The following is a 16,355-nucleotide window of genomic DNA, read 5'->3' on the forward strand; positions in this document are numbered from 1 at the left end:
TCCCTCTGCTGTTCCTCATTGTAAGGCGCTGGGGAGAAAGTGTCACCCTTTTGTGTCATTTGCCTTTGTGCAATGGGGGACTCTCACTGTTCCTCAATTAACTGCCATCAAACTGCCGTGCTTTCAAACAGTGGCTGTTATTCAGATGTCTGATGGCACCTTCAGGATGTCTGCTTAGGAAGGCACAACCACTTCAAAACCAAGCATGATACTGTTATTAAAGCAAGGAAAGAGAATCACACCCGCTCTTTGAGGCATTCTATTTCTGTGCCTGCCCGTCTGGTCTGTTTACGACAGAAACAAGCTTCTGAAAAGCAGTGCTGACTGGCAAGAGAAGAACTCTTGTCTTCAAGAGATGCTTTTACTGCGTTACAGACATTTTCCAACTCAAAGAATTCTGCCCGTTGCTCTTACTAACAGTACATAGGATTCACCCCCACAATTATGATTTAAATCATCCACACAACAAAAATGGCTTTTAGTCTCTAAAATACTTCAGAACCATGCCAGTTACCAGGTGGTGCCAGTTACCAAGCTCTGGTAATTTTGAACAATATGCAAGCTTTTGCAGAAATAAGCACCAAACACTCTAGTAACACAATCTATGAAAGAAAGTGTGCCTTGGAGCTTATATATATGTTACATCTTTTTAATGAAGGGTATTTTAGATCACTCCATATGACACCCTAAATATCTGGTCAGTGGTCATGTACAATAGCTTACTTACAAAGGCTGGGTTTTTTTGTACATGTCTTCAAGAAGCTCCCCTCTGCCACAATTATTTATCATTGTGTGCAAATGGTGTGGCAGTTTGGTGTAGTGGTTGGAGTGTTTGAGTAGGATCTGGGAGACCCAGGTTCAAATACCTACTCTGCCATAGAAACTTGCTGAGTGACCTTAAGACAGTCACATGTTCTCTGCCTAACCTACCTGACAGGATTGTTGTGAGCAATGTTCCCTCTAAGTGGTGCAGTGTTGTGAGCCAGAAATCTACTTTGTGAGCAGCAACTTGCAAGTTTTGAGCACGCCTTTTCCAAAACCAGAATCCATTTGATTAAAAGACTTTTGGTTTAGGTTGTCTGAGGCATTGGTATTGGGTGCCATCAATATGCTGATGACACCCACTTAGGCATGTGGTTTTCAAAAGCTTATGCCCCAATAAAGCTGGTTAGTCTTAAAGGTGCTACTGGACTCTTTACTATTTCGCAACCAGAGACTAACACGGCTAACTCCTCTGGATCTATGGAGAAGAAGAATTGTGCATCATCTAGCCCTGCAGTGCACTCACTCTCTGGCTATTCTCTTCAATGGTTTATATAAAAAGGTGTTGTGAAGCATGCCTGTGAATGGCTCAGACACCATTTCTTTCCACATGCATCAGTGTATTGCCAGAGTTTTCTTTGCATTTTGGGCAACATCAGGCATATGAGCTTCAGTAAGGTTCACAGAATGTGATGTGCAGTCATCCCTCCCTCTGCTTCTGCTCTGTCTATTGCCATTTCCTGTCTCTTCTGTAGTCAGGTCCACATAAAGAAGAAGAAAGCTGGCTGGGGTTGCAAGGGGAGCACCTATTTAGCTTCCAGATGAGAGCAGCTTATTGGAACTACCTAAAACTGGCCTTTAGTCACCGTAGAAGCTTCATGACTTTAAAACTCTTTCTTTTTCTCTTTACAAGTTGTGGTCATGGAATCTTTGAAATGAAATCAAGTCATAAAGCATTAAGTCAGTATTGAAGTTCTGCCTTCTCCTTGCTTGCCGTTCTGTTTTATTACATTGTACTGCAATGATCTATTCTCCCCTGCAGATATAAGCAGAATGCCATTGATGTACTTGAATACTGGTAAAACTGAGGCTGCAGCTCCCCAATCCACATGGAGTAATTAACTAGAAGACAGGCTGTCGTACCAGCCTGTGTAAAATTCCCAGATTCAAACTCTAGCTCTGTCATGAATTTTTCCTGCCATGCAAATCTTTATGACTAGGGACTCAATTTTTTGTGTGCATGTAAAATAGATTTCCTTAGTTATGAATTTACAAAAAACAAACAAAATAGAATTTCCCTACCTGGAGCTGGCAACTCTAGTAGTGTGAAGCACCACTGCCTCCGCCTCCGGCTCCGCAGCAGAGAGGATACTCGGCTGCCACCACTGCCTCCTCTTCCAGAAGCCGGCACCAGGCCAAAGAGGCTGCTCAGTGGACTGGCAAAAGGTCGCACGGGTGCCTGCCACCACCTTCTCCTTCAGCACTGGGCCAGAGAGACTGCTTGGTGGACTGGTGAGAAGCTGTGGGGGCACCTGCCGTGGCTCCTCCTCAAGCATCCGGCGCCCGGCCAGAGAGGCTGCTCGGTGGACCAGTGAGAAGCTGTGTGAGAACCCACCACAGCTCTTCCTCAAGCACCTGATGCCGGGCCGGAGAAGGTCCTCAGCAGGATGCTGAGAGGCTGCATGGGCACCCACCATGGCTCCTCCTCAAGCACCTAGTGCTGGGCTGAAGAGACTGCTCAGCGGGCTGACAACAGGCCGTGTGGACACCCACTGCCACCGCGGCCTCCTCCTCCAGCACTAGGCCAGAGAGGCTGCTCAGCAGGCTTGTGAGAGGCCATGCGGGTGCCCACTTCCTCCTCCTCCTCTAGCACCCAGTGCCAGGCTGCACAGGTGCCTGCTTGCCACCACCTCCTCCAGCTCCTGGTGCCAGGACTTATAGGCTGCTTGGCAAGTGTGGCAGAGAGGAAATTCCTTCATGCCATGGCTGGAGCCGCACCAGGTCCTCTGGGTAGGCCTGCAATGTGCTGGGCTTCTCAGCTGTACACTGAGTTGTGAAAATTCGTGTGCGATTGTGCATGAGTGCATGTTAGTGGGAACAGTGGCTGAGAGGATGAAATGGAAGAAAGGAGAATGATGTAAACCAATTGGGGTGTCAATTGGGGAGAAAGGCAGGGAATAAATGAGATAAATAAATAAATACTGAAGAGCAAGGCTGTCAGTTAACGTGGTAAGCATTAGAGGTATGCATAACAGAACAAGTAAGTTGAAAAACACACAGAAATCATTGGTTCAGTCCCCTAAAGCTGCTTCTGAAATTACAAAATAGAAACATGACTATAACAACCTCCCCCACCAAAAAGTTTGTGTGTTTCATTTCAGTTTTTACCCAGGCAGCAGTGGTGCACGTGGTGTGGGCAGTAGCCTTGAGCATCTGGTTTTCCTTAATGGCAAGTCTGCATGCAAATATTCCAAGGGGATAGACTGAACCACCCTTTTATTAACCCCTGTTGGCAGAAAGGGGAATGTATGCAGTACACGTGAGTGCATTTTTCCTGGGTAGTCTCTCTGCCCATTGGGTCATCAAAAGGGGAGGAGCACTGACTCCTTCCCCCTATCCTTAGGCTTCAGAAACATCTGTTCAATTTAATTCAACTCCATTAGTGGTGGTAGGGGGGAGAAAGGTGCATCTTTCTTTTTGTGTAAGCTAGGCAACAGCATTGTCTCCCAGCCAATTGGGACTCAAAGGAACACTACTACTCACTCCTCCCCACCCATCAGCTTTGGAAACATCAGTTCAAATTAACTCCGTTAGAGACTGGGGGGAAGGTGCTGTGCATCTTTGGTGAGGGGCGCTTCCAAGGCAGTGGCTTTGTCTCCCCGCCAGTTGGGAATGGGATTTAGGAGAACACTGCACTTTTTTTTCTACACTGAGTATTGAATCCAATGTTACATAAAACTAACAGTTGCAAATGTACCCTTTCGTGCTGTCTCTCTGTATCCAGTAGGGATCCAGGAGGGCTCATGGTGTATGTGAGTATGAGCTCACATACACCATGAGCCCATAGAGGCAGATAGGGGGAAATGATGCTGAGGTAGCGCAGAGGTGCTGTTCACTGTGCACACTTCCACCAAAATCTTTCTAGATCAGTATTCCATGTGGAAGCTTTGATCCGCTAAGACTTCATTGACTTAATAATAATATAATAGTAATATTTGATTTATATACTGCCTTTTGAATGACTTAACCCTCACTCAGAGCGGTTTACAAAGTACGTTATTATTATCCCCACAACAACAAACACTCTGTAAAGGGGGTGTGGCTGAGAGAGCTCCTAGAAGCTTTGACTGACCCGAAGTCACCCAGCTGACTTCAAGTGGGAGGAGTGGGAAATCAAACCCGTGGGAATCAAGTGGGAGGAGTGGGGAATCAAACCCGGTTCTCCAGATTAGAGTCCTGCATTCTTAACCACTACACCAAACTGGCTCTAACTTGACTTGACTTCATTTTAACTTCTTGCCCTTCGTCCTTCAGCTCTGGTGTTAACAGTTTTAGTAGGAAAACAAAGACTGGGTGACATCCCCCTTTTATTCATAAAAATTAGAACAGATAACGAGGGTTACCCTCCCCTCCCAAACACCCTTCCGTGCTCTCCCAGTCTCACTATTGCTGAATGTCAACTATTTTAAGAAGACAAGGAGTCACGGAGGCTACAAGTGAAATGTTGACATGGCACAGCAGAAGCCTCCCTGGTCTGCCTGTCCTCTATCATGTTTTGGGTATGGCACTTGTCAAGTCAAAATAGATCAAGTTCCAAACACAAAGGATCATGGTGATTTGGTCTGCATGGTCTACTTTAGTCGAAAACACCATATTGATCAAAGAACAACAGTTGCTCAGAGGCAATGGGCATCAAGCAAGGAGTTCCAGCAGGTCTCTCCTCTGTGACAACAGATCTATTGTGACAAGAAATCTGATGCTGAGATAAAGGTCTTTATTAGTGTTATGCACAAACTTGTGCCTTAGGTGTCCCTCTCACCAATCACAATAAGAGACACACACCACGGAGTCCTGTAGAATGAAGCAATATATGATTGTTTAATTTAAACAATGGAGGAGCTTATTTTCACAGGAGTAGGTGGTCTCCTTGTGTCCTGAGCTCATCAAAATTACAATAGAAATACAGGCAATTAATACTTTCAGATAATCATAACAATATTACAGTATTCTAATATTTGATATCTTATTGGCTTGTAACATATCTAGGGTCAGTTCTGATTTGAAGATGCAATTCTGGGCTGGCCTCTCTATTTGGGGGAATTCCAGTCTTCACAGTTTTTTTCCTCTGCCCTCATTTTGGAAGGACACTGTCTAACCTTTTACCTACTTTCTTCTGGGCATAATACTTTCAAGGGCGCCAATGAGTCTCAATCTGGTGGATAGGAAGGGATGTTTTCCTATTCGTGTCCTTTTCCCCAGTTTCTTATCAGCTTTAAGGAAGATAATACCACAGGTGGCCAAAACCAGCTTGCTGCGTCAAATCAGTTTTCTACAAAAGGCTCTCTGGTACTGATTTCAATTGGAATCTATAGAATAATATAACATATAATATAAGGGCAGCCCTAAAAGCAGTATACCAGTTCTTACAGAGTTTCAAGTCTTCTTGTTTCAAGTGTCAAATTCTTACAGGTTACATTACAAGTACTACTTTGGCTCCTAAGCATAGAAAAAGTGCAAAGGATGTAATACTGAAAAAGCATAGGTTTAGTATATAAAAATAAGTATATAAAAACCCTCCAAGTCTGTGTCCATCATTAGGAACACTGAATTCTTAATTTTGAAGCCTAGGAAGAGCTATACAAATCAATTTTCTTTCCAGGTTTTTTGGTTCCAGTATTCAAGGAGCTCAGTCAGATCCACCCACACCAACTCTGGCAGGCAACTCCTCATGAGCATCAAAAGAGAGGATTTGCCCCTCATCATGGTGATGCAGCTGTAAAGCACAGGAAGGCATGATCTGAACAAGCAACAGTAGGATGCAAAGGCAATTTATTGCCACTATCATAAAGCAGGATTTTTCAAAATTTTGCTGCGCTGCTTGGCAATGGAGCACTCTTCTGCTTGGCCACTGGTATGCAGCCACCACTTTCCAACCAGTTTCCTACCATTGTGTCCATCCTTCAGGGCAAGTCTGCAGCTTTTGCTTGATTAAGCATGAATAAAGCCTCATTCTCCAAACCCTCTTGAAAAGAACAGGGTACCTGTGTGCAGTCCCAACACTCGTCTTGATGCCTTACCCATCCCCAACCATTCTTTGAGGTCCGTGACTGAACCCTATTGTTGTCATGTATGTGCTCAAACTTGGTGGATCAGTCAATGATTTGGAGGGAGGGGTGTGTGCTGAGCAATTTTGATGGTCGTTAAGTGCAAAACAGCTGCTCCAGAGCTTCTTTTCTCCAACCCCTTTGAAAGGAACAGTCTGTCTATGTATGTGCAGCTAATGCCCACCATGCAAGAGTGCAACAGGCTGAAACTGTGGAAAACAACCCCCCCCCCCAAAAAGCCTGAATGGATCGGATCCGAGCTGGCATGGCCCACTTGGAACAAACCAGTAGTAAAACAGAGTTTCTTGGGAACTCCCAGAACTGCAACTGAAATGGAAATTTTCCCAGTGAGCATCATGCAATGGCCATTGTATATAACATTTTAACGTAATCTCCGCATTGCGGCTAAAAGCGCAGTACAAATACTGTCCTGTAAAAGAAAAAAAAGCTGTGTTTCTAACTCCCTGTAGGTCATATTGTAATGGCGAATCAGAATAAGGCATGGTGAAGATTTCGCAGCAAACTCATTCACCTGCAAACATACATTTGCTTGCCATTATCAACTCTCAAAGGCTTGGATTGGCTTCTCCCTGTGTTATTGTCTGTTGTCCAATGTGAACATCAAGCCAAGCAGCTTTGCAGCTGCCTGGTAACCTTTGTAGATAGATTTTCTTTCACACATATTTTGTAGCAAACAGCCACTCTTGCACCTGCACTGTAGGAAGAAATCAGTCTCTTTCATCCAGAGGATCATGGCCTTTAAAAAGATATATGTTTTAATTGCAGAGCATTCAGTTCTCTCTACCTTTGCATACAGGTAGTAGGATGCAGAGAAAACTCTTAGGAGTTAGTGATCAGTGCTCGCTTCAGCAGCACATATACTAAATTGGAGTTAGTGATCATGGGAGAATTTATTCCTAATTATGGTACTTTTTCTTTAGTTACTAGTACGGTACCCAAGGAAAAGTCATTCTTTTATTACTTTAACCACTTTTTTATTACTTTTATTACTTTAACCACTTTAAGAGAGGTTAAAAACCATTTGTTTATTGAAATAAACTATAGTTCCCATACAGGTGTTGGGAACACACATGCATGAACTGCTTTAGATCTGGAGAGTGCAGCAGCCATTACTGTCAAACTGAGAATAAGATGAACACCCAGGCAGTCAACGTAAGGACTCCCCCGCCCATTAAATTCCTTATTTAATTAAACAATTGGTAGTGGTGGCGGTGGCAGTGTGGTACACATAAAGGGTTATTATTGCATTTCTGTGCATGCATAGATGTAACAATTCCCCAGCAGAGAGTTTGAAGATGTTATTTGCTACTTAAACATCCTGACAAACATTTAGCTGTCATAACTGCAACATGCAATCACAATGTGAATTGAACCAGTAGGTGTTGTAGCACTTCTAATCCAAATCATCCCATGACACCTGACCTGTGGGGTCTGAGAGCTAAGCTACAAGTGATGCCTCACACAGGTTGGACACTTGTCAGCTTCCCTCAAGTTTTGATGGGAAATGTAGGCATCCTGGTCTTGCAGCTGTAATGGAGAGCCAAGCTGTAAAACCAGGACGCCTACATTTCCCATCAAAACTTGAGGTAAGCTTACAAGTGTCCAACCTGTGTAAGGCATCACTTGTAGCTTGGCTCTGAGTGTGGCTAGGCCAACCATAACAATGACTGTCTCTCTTTTCTTGCCATTGTATGCCAAAGTAGTGACCCTCCCACCCTGCCTAGCTTTGATATCAAAAGGCAAGCTGGTCATCAATAGAAGGTCAAGTAGAATGTTTGGATCTTAGCTCTAATTCACATTTCGTTAAAATTGATTCACATACTCTGTTGCATCTGTGTGAGAGAGAATGGAATCAATTTAATGGGCATGTTCCTAATTAAATAGTTCAGATGCAGTTTGCATTAAGACAAAAGGATATGAAGATGAAGAGACATCTGATAAGTACCCCAAGGAGTCAGTGTGGTAGAAGTTGGCTTATTTAAACCATCTTCTTCTTATATATATATTTATTTATTTATTTTCAAAACAAAGAGGAATACAGAAGAAAGAAGGGAGGGAGATAACAGGGTCCAAGGAATGGTAAAATTTTGCACTACAAGGGTTATTAAAATACAGCGTACACACAACATATCTTCATCAGAGTTCATCAATATTAAAATAAAGATTGCATCTAATATTCCAGCTTCTGTGTACCTTACTGACTAAATACGTTCTTTTTCTACAGAGTGTTCACTTTTCACAACTAAAGATCATAACAAGTGGTCTCCATGGACATTCTTACCGCTGTATCTTAATATAGTCTGATGCTTCTATACAGATCATTTCTATTTCTTTTAACTATTGTACCAAAGTTTCCATATCTTGTATTCTACTTCATCAATAATATTTAATTTTCCATCTTATTGGAGCCTAACCTTATATTCAGTCTAGAACAATTTATATACTGCCCAGAGCCCCTGGGGATGGGCGGTATATAAATTGAAATATAAATAAATAAATAAAAATATCAATATACGACCTTATTCAGATTTCTGAAACTAAAACGTTTTATGCATTTTCTCCTTTGTTAGTAAAATAATTCCCCCATTTCTCTTCGAATTCACTCATTGGTCTTCTGTTTAAATAGCTTGTCAGTTTTGCCATCACTGAGTATTCTGCCATCTTGTCTTTCCAGATTTTCCTAGTTGGGCATTCTTCTTCCTTCCATCTGGTTGCAAATACCACCCTTGCCACCATCAGTAAATATCTGAATAGTTCGTATAGTTTTCAATCTACATTTTCTGGTGGTATTCCCAACAGCATAGTTTGTGGGTTTGTGGTGAACTCAAATTTTAAAACCTTTTGCATTTCAGCATGTATTTCTTTCTAGAAGCTTTTGCTTTTGTGGCAAGTCCACCACATATGATAAAAAGAACCGTCAGCTTCTTTACATTTCCAACATACATTTCCCACATATTTCTTGTCCATTTTGCTTATTTAAACCATCTTCTTGAAGCTTACCACCTCATGGAGACCATGGTGTGAGGTCATATCCAGGTCTGTAGAAGTTTCACTGACACTTTGGAGTACAGGCTGGTGGGCTGATGATGCTGATAGAGTTCCTTTAACAAGTGACTGGGCAGGGAAGAGTTAGGAACAATATGAACACTGGTCGGAGATTTGGATCCTAGTTGTTGTCTAAGCAAGGTGAACAGCAAGAAGATCTTTCCATTGTTTGCCTTGTTAGAAAGGACAGCCATACTATCATACCACAGTATTATTCAACAGCTGGGATTGTTGTATTTCAGATATATATGAATATCATTGTTGTGTACAGATTAGCCCAACCTCTGAATCTTGTATCTTTGTGGCAGTGGAGAAAATAGAACAGCATACTGTGTGTTACATATGGGGTGGGGATAGTGTCCTCTTTTGCTACAAGGTCCTTCTAGCATAGCATGTCACCAACTCTTAATGAGCAGCTTGCATTTGTTATGACTACATATGTGTCCTTAGATCCACCAGTGATTCCTACTGATAGAGCAGAAAATGGCCCCTGAAATGCAACTCCTAGGGGACAGAGGACCTGAGGAACAGAATGAGGGAGGAGTCACAGGTCTGCAGCAGCAGGAAGGAATCTGTGAAACTTCCTGTTCTATCTGCATAAATTCTCCTTTAGACCCATGGCATTACATTTAAAGGAGGGTAGTGGTTAAGTTAGGCAGTATTACATCTCATCAGACAATATGTCAGGATTTGCCCCACCCCAACCTTAGCTTCCTCAAAGGAGCCATCCACCATGGTCTTCTTTATACCCGAAGGCTCCCTGCATCCCAGATCCTCCAGGGAGAGAAACCCTCCTTACTCTATCACAGCAGGCTCCTATTCGAGTTGATTAATTAGATTTTTAGCCCTCCCTCCCCGCAAGCAGGCTCAGGGAGGGTTACAATCATAAATAAAGTACAGTAGATAAAACCAATAAAATAACATTTCAGTGCAAACATGAATATCAGCATTCCAGATGGGGCACCCTTCCTCCTTTCCCTGCCCACCATACACAAGGTAAGAAAAGGGTGGAGGTGTGGGTTGGTGAAACTCCTCAGGCATGGGGGAGTGGGCAGTTGGACCATATGCTCCCCTCCTAATGGCGGGCCCGAGTGTCTTCCGACAGAGTTCAACCAGGTTGGGGCTAGGACAGAAAATGCCCTGGCCCTGGTCGAGGCCAGCTGAGCCTCCCTGGGGCCAGGGACCACCAGTAGGTGTTTACTTGCAGATCTAAGAGCTCTCTGAGTAAGATACAGGGAGAGGTGGTCCCTCAGGTATGCTGTTCCGAGTCCGTTTAGGGCTTTATAGGTCAGAACCGGAACCTTGGACCTGATCTGGAACTCCACAGGAAGCCAATACAACTGCTGTAGAGTTGGAGTCACATGTGCCCTGAATGAAATTCCTGTCAGGACATGAGCAGCAGCATTTTGGACCTGCTGCAGTTTCCGGGTCAGACCCAAGGGAAGCCCTGCATAGAGCGAGTTACAGTAATCTAATCTGGAGGTGACTGTTGCATGGATCGCTGTTGTTAGGTCATGGGTTGAGAGATAGGGGGCAAGCTGCCTGGCTTGCTGGAGATGGAAAAAGGCAGTTTTGGCAGCTGCCTTGACCTGGGCCTCCATTGACAAGGAGGAGTCCAGCATCAGACCAAGGCTCCTGACTGATGAAACGGGCACAAGTGGTGCCCCCTCAAAGGTCGGGAGCTGAATCCCTAAATTGAACAAACAGACCAGGAACACCTATACCTCCTGTGACTCCTCCCCAATTTTTTCTTAGGAGTAAAGAAGGTGCAAAGGTAGAGCCAAAGCTTGGGCCAAGGGAACAACCACTCAATCAGCAGCTCAAATCATTCTGAACTCCAGTCCTATGCAGGAAGAGAACAATGCTCTCTAGGTGTTTGCAAGATGCAAGGCTCAGTTCTGGCTACAGAAAGGGATGAGATTATTAGCTCCCCACATAATTCAGCTGAGCTCTAGCCTTTGATGGTTCAATAATCCTCCACCCTACACTGTACTATTCCTGGATTCTGCTTGTACCCTGAGAGTCCACTCCAGCCTGGCTTGATGTTGGTAGCCTGCCAGAGACCTTGTGCCATTTCCTCCTGATTGGCTAGGCAGAGAATAATGGCTGTTGGCTCACTGTATTACAGATCCCTGCTAAAATATATCTGTATGACAGTAAGACACACTTTTTCATGGGTTGCTGCTTCTCAGATACAGAATTTACCTGCATCTCCTGAGCTCCCCTGGCTTTCCACAAAGGACCCTGCCACAAAATTCTCAATAGCCTTGTACTGCTGCTCTTTCTTTTGGGCAACATTTGTTTTTCATTCATCATGGTATTCAGAATTGCAAGCTGCTACCTATTGTTTTCTACCCCAAAGAGACTGAGATAGAGATCCTTGACATCATTTATATTTTTAAAGAGTTCATGGTGCGTTGTGATTCACTGAAACGATGTGCAGAACATTTCAAGAGAAGGAGGGAGAAGCCCTCCTCCTGTCTGTCTATAGTTCATTCACTTGTTGGGTATTATTTAGGCTAAAATCTGGAACATAAAATGGGACTTTTATGCCTATAAGAGCTTTTTCAGACAGTGTTGAACATCTGAGCATCTATCTAGTATATCCTGAATTTTTGTCATTTCTCTACAGAGCTATTACCTCCTAGATCATTGTCCTAAGCCTCTTAACATGGCAGCTGAACTACTATAGGTCACTCCACTGGTTTCTCTTTAGGGTTCCCCCCCCCCGCCATCTCCACTATGTAACCTCAAGCTGGGTGAATCCAGATCCAATAACTCTATACTCTCATTTCAAGCAAAGCCGTTGCAATCAAATCACTGTGTATGACAGCAAAGAGCCTGCCAGCTCCGCAGAGAACTGAGACACTGTATTGGCTCTCTAATTCTCACCCACTTGAAATAGTTTCATTATAACAACTAAATGTGAGGAATGTCAACGATTTATCTACTAATCCTGGCAATAATTGCTGTAGAAGGATATTTATGAGCTAGCTCTGTAGCACAGCAGTTAACAAAGCCATTTATTTATTTGCCAACCAGAGCGGTGGTTTGCAGAGAAAGTTTCTACTTTCTAGTTCTTCTCTGCCATTTTAGAATGCTGCATCAGAAACACCAGACTGGGTTTTGTCCATCATTCTCCTTCCTCCATTTTCTCTTTTCTGAAGGGTAGTGAATGAAAAACTAAAAACCTCTGTCATGTTCTAGGTCATCTTCGGCAGGTCAGGCAATTAGCACCCTATCTCTCATCCCAGGACCTAGCTTCAGTAGTCCAAGCAATGGTTACATCTAAACTAGACTACTGCAACTCGCTCTATGCTGGGCTGCCTGTGCGCTTGACTTGGAAGTTACAACTGTTCCAAAATGCAGTGGCACACGTCCTCACGGGGATGCTATTTAGGGCGCACATCCACCCTGTGTTATGCAGGCTGCACTGGCTCCCAGTTGAGTTCCGGATCCAGTTCAAGGTATTGGTTCTAGTATTCAAAGCCCTTCACAGACTGGGACCTGCATACCTGTGGGACCGCATCTCCGATTATGTCCCCCTCAGGGCCTTGCACTCTGTGGATAAGCAGCTCTTGGTAGTCACTGGCCCAAGGGATATTCAGCTGGCCTCGACTAGGACCAGAGCCTTTTCTGCCCTGGCCTCAGCCTGGTGGAATGCTCTCCCACTGGAGATCCAGGCCCTGAGGGACCTATTACATTTCTGCAGGGTCTGCAAGATGGAGATGTTCCACTGGGCCTTTGATTAGGGGCTAGTTCTGTGTCCCCCCCTTTCTGTCCACCTTTGTCCTTTTGTAGCCATCCAAACATCAGCACTTGCAATATAATATAATCAGTGACTTACTGCAAATCTATAGAAAATATTTCATCTATTTAAAGTGCTCAGTGCAAAATATGTGATACCAAAAACTTTTCAATTTCTAAACAATCACTATTATACAAAATTTTTACAAGTCAATTACAAACGACAAATAATGACCATGTCCCTTTAAGGCAGTCCCACCATAGGTAGCAAAGTCCTCAAGTATGTGTTTATTCTTTTAATCGAAGACTAGAGACTCCCTTGTAAAAACTGTAGAATGAATGGAGATGAATTGTCCAATGTACAATCTATAACGAACCACTAGTTGAAAGGGAGAAGCTGACTGGACTGGAAACGTCCCTTATCAACAGAGCAAGAAGGTGAGTCGGTCCCACTGTGTGCTAAATCTTTGCACGTGAATGTTTTTTGGTTTCATTGGTGAACATTATCTTTGTATTGGTGGAAACAGGAGTGGCCCCTGAGGAAGTGGATGTGCTGTGAAACAAGCGGAATGATCAAGCCGGCAGCTTGTAGGGCCAGGGGGGCCCTGTTCGGGCTCTCCCTCCATCCTTGAGATCCACCTGTTAACAAGAAAGATACAAGATTAGCCAATATCTATTTTGTTACAATATTATCGTACTCACCTTCTTGCTCTGTTGATAAGGGACATTTCCGGTCCAGTCGGCTTCTCCCTTTCAACTAGTGGTTCATTATAGATTGTACATTGGGCAATTCATCTTCATTCATTCTACAGTCTTTACAAGGGAGTCTCTGGTCTTCGATGAAAAGAATACATGCATACTTGAGGACTTTGCTACCTACTGTGGGACTGCCTTAAAGGGACATGGTTGTTATTTGTCATTTGTAATTGACTTGTAAAAATTTTGTATAATAGTGATTGTTTAGAAATTGAAAAAATTTTGGTATCACAAATTTTGCACTGAGCACTTTAAACATGAAATATTTTCTATAGTTTTGCAGTAAGTCATTGATTATATTATAAGTGCTGTTGATTGGATACCATTTAGGTTGCATCTTGCAGAACATCTCTGGGCTTGCTACACTCGTTTTGTAGCTGCCTGGATTTGCACCATGGCGGTACCCATGGCTTGTAGTGATTTTATAGTATCCTGGTTTGATCAGTGGCGCCAGAATATTTTTTTAAAAATCTGGATTAAGAGGGTTTAATGTTTTATTGTGTTTATTGAAATATTGTTGGAAGCCACCCTGTGCATGCTTAGCGGGATATAAGTCAAATAAATAAATAAATAAATACATTATGTTGTAGTTCTCATTAAACCAAATGAAAGCTTCTATAACTTAAAAAAAAACCTTATTCTTCTTTTCACTTAGCTTTGCATGCTGTATAAACCCAGTCATATTCTATGGTATACATTTATTAATAATTTTATTGGGATTTGTGGTTTTTACACTAAATGCAATATTGTTTGTTGCAGACAGTTAAGCAGTGAGGCTCCGGGGAGCCAATATAGACATAAAGAGAAAGCCAATGAAGGTCTTCTTGGAAATGCATCCTTAGGACTAGAGATGGGCACAATCTGCATTACAATCGAAAAAAACCCACAATAATGGTGATTGCGCGATCATGACCCAGCGGATCGTGATCGTCCACGGCCAACGATCGAGTGATCAGGAGAGGCCTGGACTGTTGCATTTGGGCTTGGATCGGGGATCCAGACACTCAGGCGCTTGCAATCTATTCCCCAGGCAATGGAGCCAGGGGAAAGCCGCGCTCTGTTTGCCCTCCTTCTGTTGCCCTGGAAACCCGAATGGAAGCCCAGCTTTTCTTGATCAGCAGAACTTCCTTCCAACCATGGAGCAGCAAAGCAGTCACTAGTTGGGAGAAGACACCTAGGGGAGGGAGGGGGAAGGGGGTGTTCTGTAGCCATGGGCACTCCAATCTCATCCCTGCAAACCCTGGTAGGCAGCTCTGACGGCCAAACACATACATCCTGTGTTGCTGAATGGGACCTGAGGGGAGGCAGCTCATCGCCGCCTCCTCGTGTCCGCCATGCCCGGCAGCCGCCACCAGCACCCACCATTCATGTATTGCTGGGAATACCAGCGCGCTCCAGTTTGGCCTGGTGGGTGGGCATATGGGGGGGTGCCACCGGCGAGCTGCCAGACCCCCCGCCCCCTGAGGGGAGGCGGCTTGTCACCATCTCTCTGTGCCCGCCAGGCCCGGCTGCCGCCGTCATCACCCACATTCCTTTCTTGCCTGGAATACCAGTGCGTTCTAGTTCGGCTTGTCGGGCGAGCACATGAAGGGTGCCGCTGGCGAGCGGCCAGACCCCCCCCTGAGGGGAGGCAGCTCATTGCCATCTCTCCGTGCCCGCCAGGTCCGGCGGCCGTCGTCATCACCTACATTCCTTTCTCGCCTGGAATACCAGCGTGCTCCACTTTGGCCTGGTGGGTGGGCACATGGGGGGTGCCACCGGCGAGTGGCCAGACCCCCTGCTCCCTGAGGGGAGGCGGCTCGTCGCCGACTCTCCATGCCCGCCAGGCCCGGCGGCCGCCATCATCACCCACATTCCTTTCTCGCCTGGAATACCAGTGCGCTCCACTTCGGCCTGGCGGGCGGGCACATGGGGGTGCCACTGGTGAGTAGCCGCCCCCCCGGCCCCTGAGGGGAGGCGGCTCATCGCCATCTCCCCATGCCTGCCTGGCCTGGTGGCTACCACCAGCACCCACCTTCCTTTCTTGCTGGGAATACCAGCATGCTCCAGTTTGGCCTGGTGGGCAGGCACAAGGGGGGAGGTGCTGCCGGCGAGTGGCCAGACCCCCCGCCCCCTGAGGGGAGGCGGCGCATCGCCACCTCCTCGTGCCTGCCAGGCCTGGCAGCCACCGCCACCACCCACCTTCCCACATAGCTGGGAATAGTAGCGCGCCCCGCTTTGGCATCCACGATCCACGATCCATGGATCAGGAACAGGAGATGATCGGTGTGGATCATTAATTCGGGATCGTAGCCGGAGCCGATCCACAATCAGCTGGATCGTTAATTTTTTTTCGGATTGTGCCCATCTCTACTTAGTACTGTAGTCTTTCTCCTCCCCACCCAACATATTTTTATTTTCCCTTTGTAGTCAAGCAGGTTCAATACAAAAACCTTCTATGACTGCAATCCCAAGAATACTTTCCTGGGGGTAAGCTTTATCAAATAAAATGGAACGAACTTCCAAGTATAACTGCTTAGGGTTGTTCATATAGAAAGCAAAGGCAGAAAACATCTGTACACCATGAGTAGTGTTCCTTCATTTAAACTGCATCTCTGAAAAATCCATTGTCCATTTCCATCTCCTTTGTTGTGTTACAAAAACAATTAGCAGCTTTGCAGTGCCATAGGGATTGCTCTAGATACATGAATGATCACCTCC

This window comes from Eublepharis macularius, chromosome 8 (genome assembly GCF_028583425.1).
Source record: "Eublepharis macularius isolate TG4126 chromosome 8, MPM_Emac_v1.0, whole genome shotgun sequence".
Lineage (NCBI taxonomy): Eukaryota > Metazoa > Chordata > Lepidosauria > Squamata > Eublepharidae > Eublepharis > Eublepharis macularius.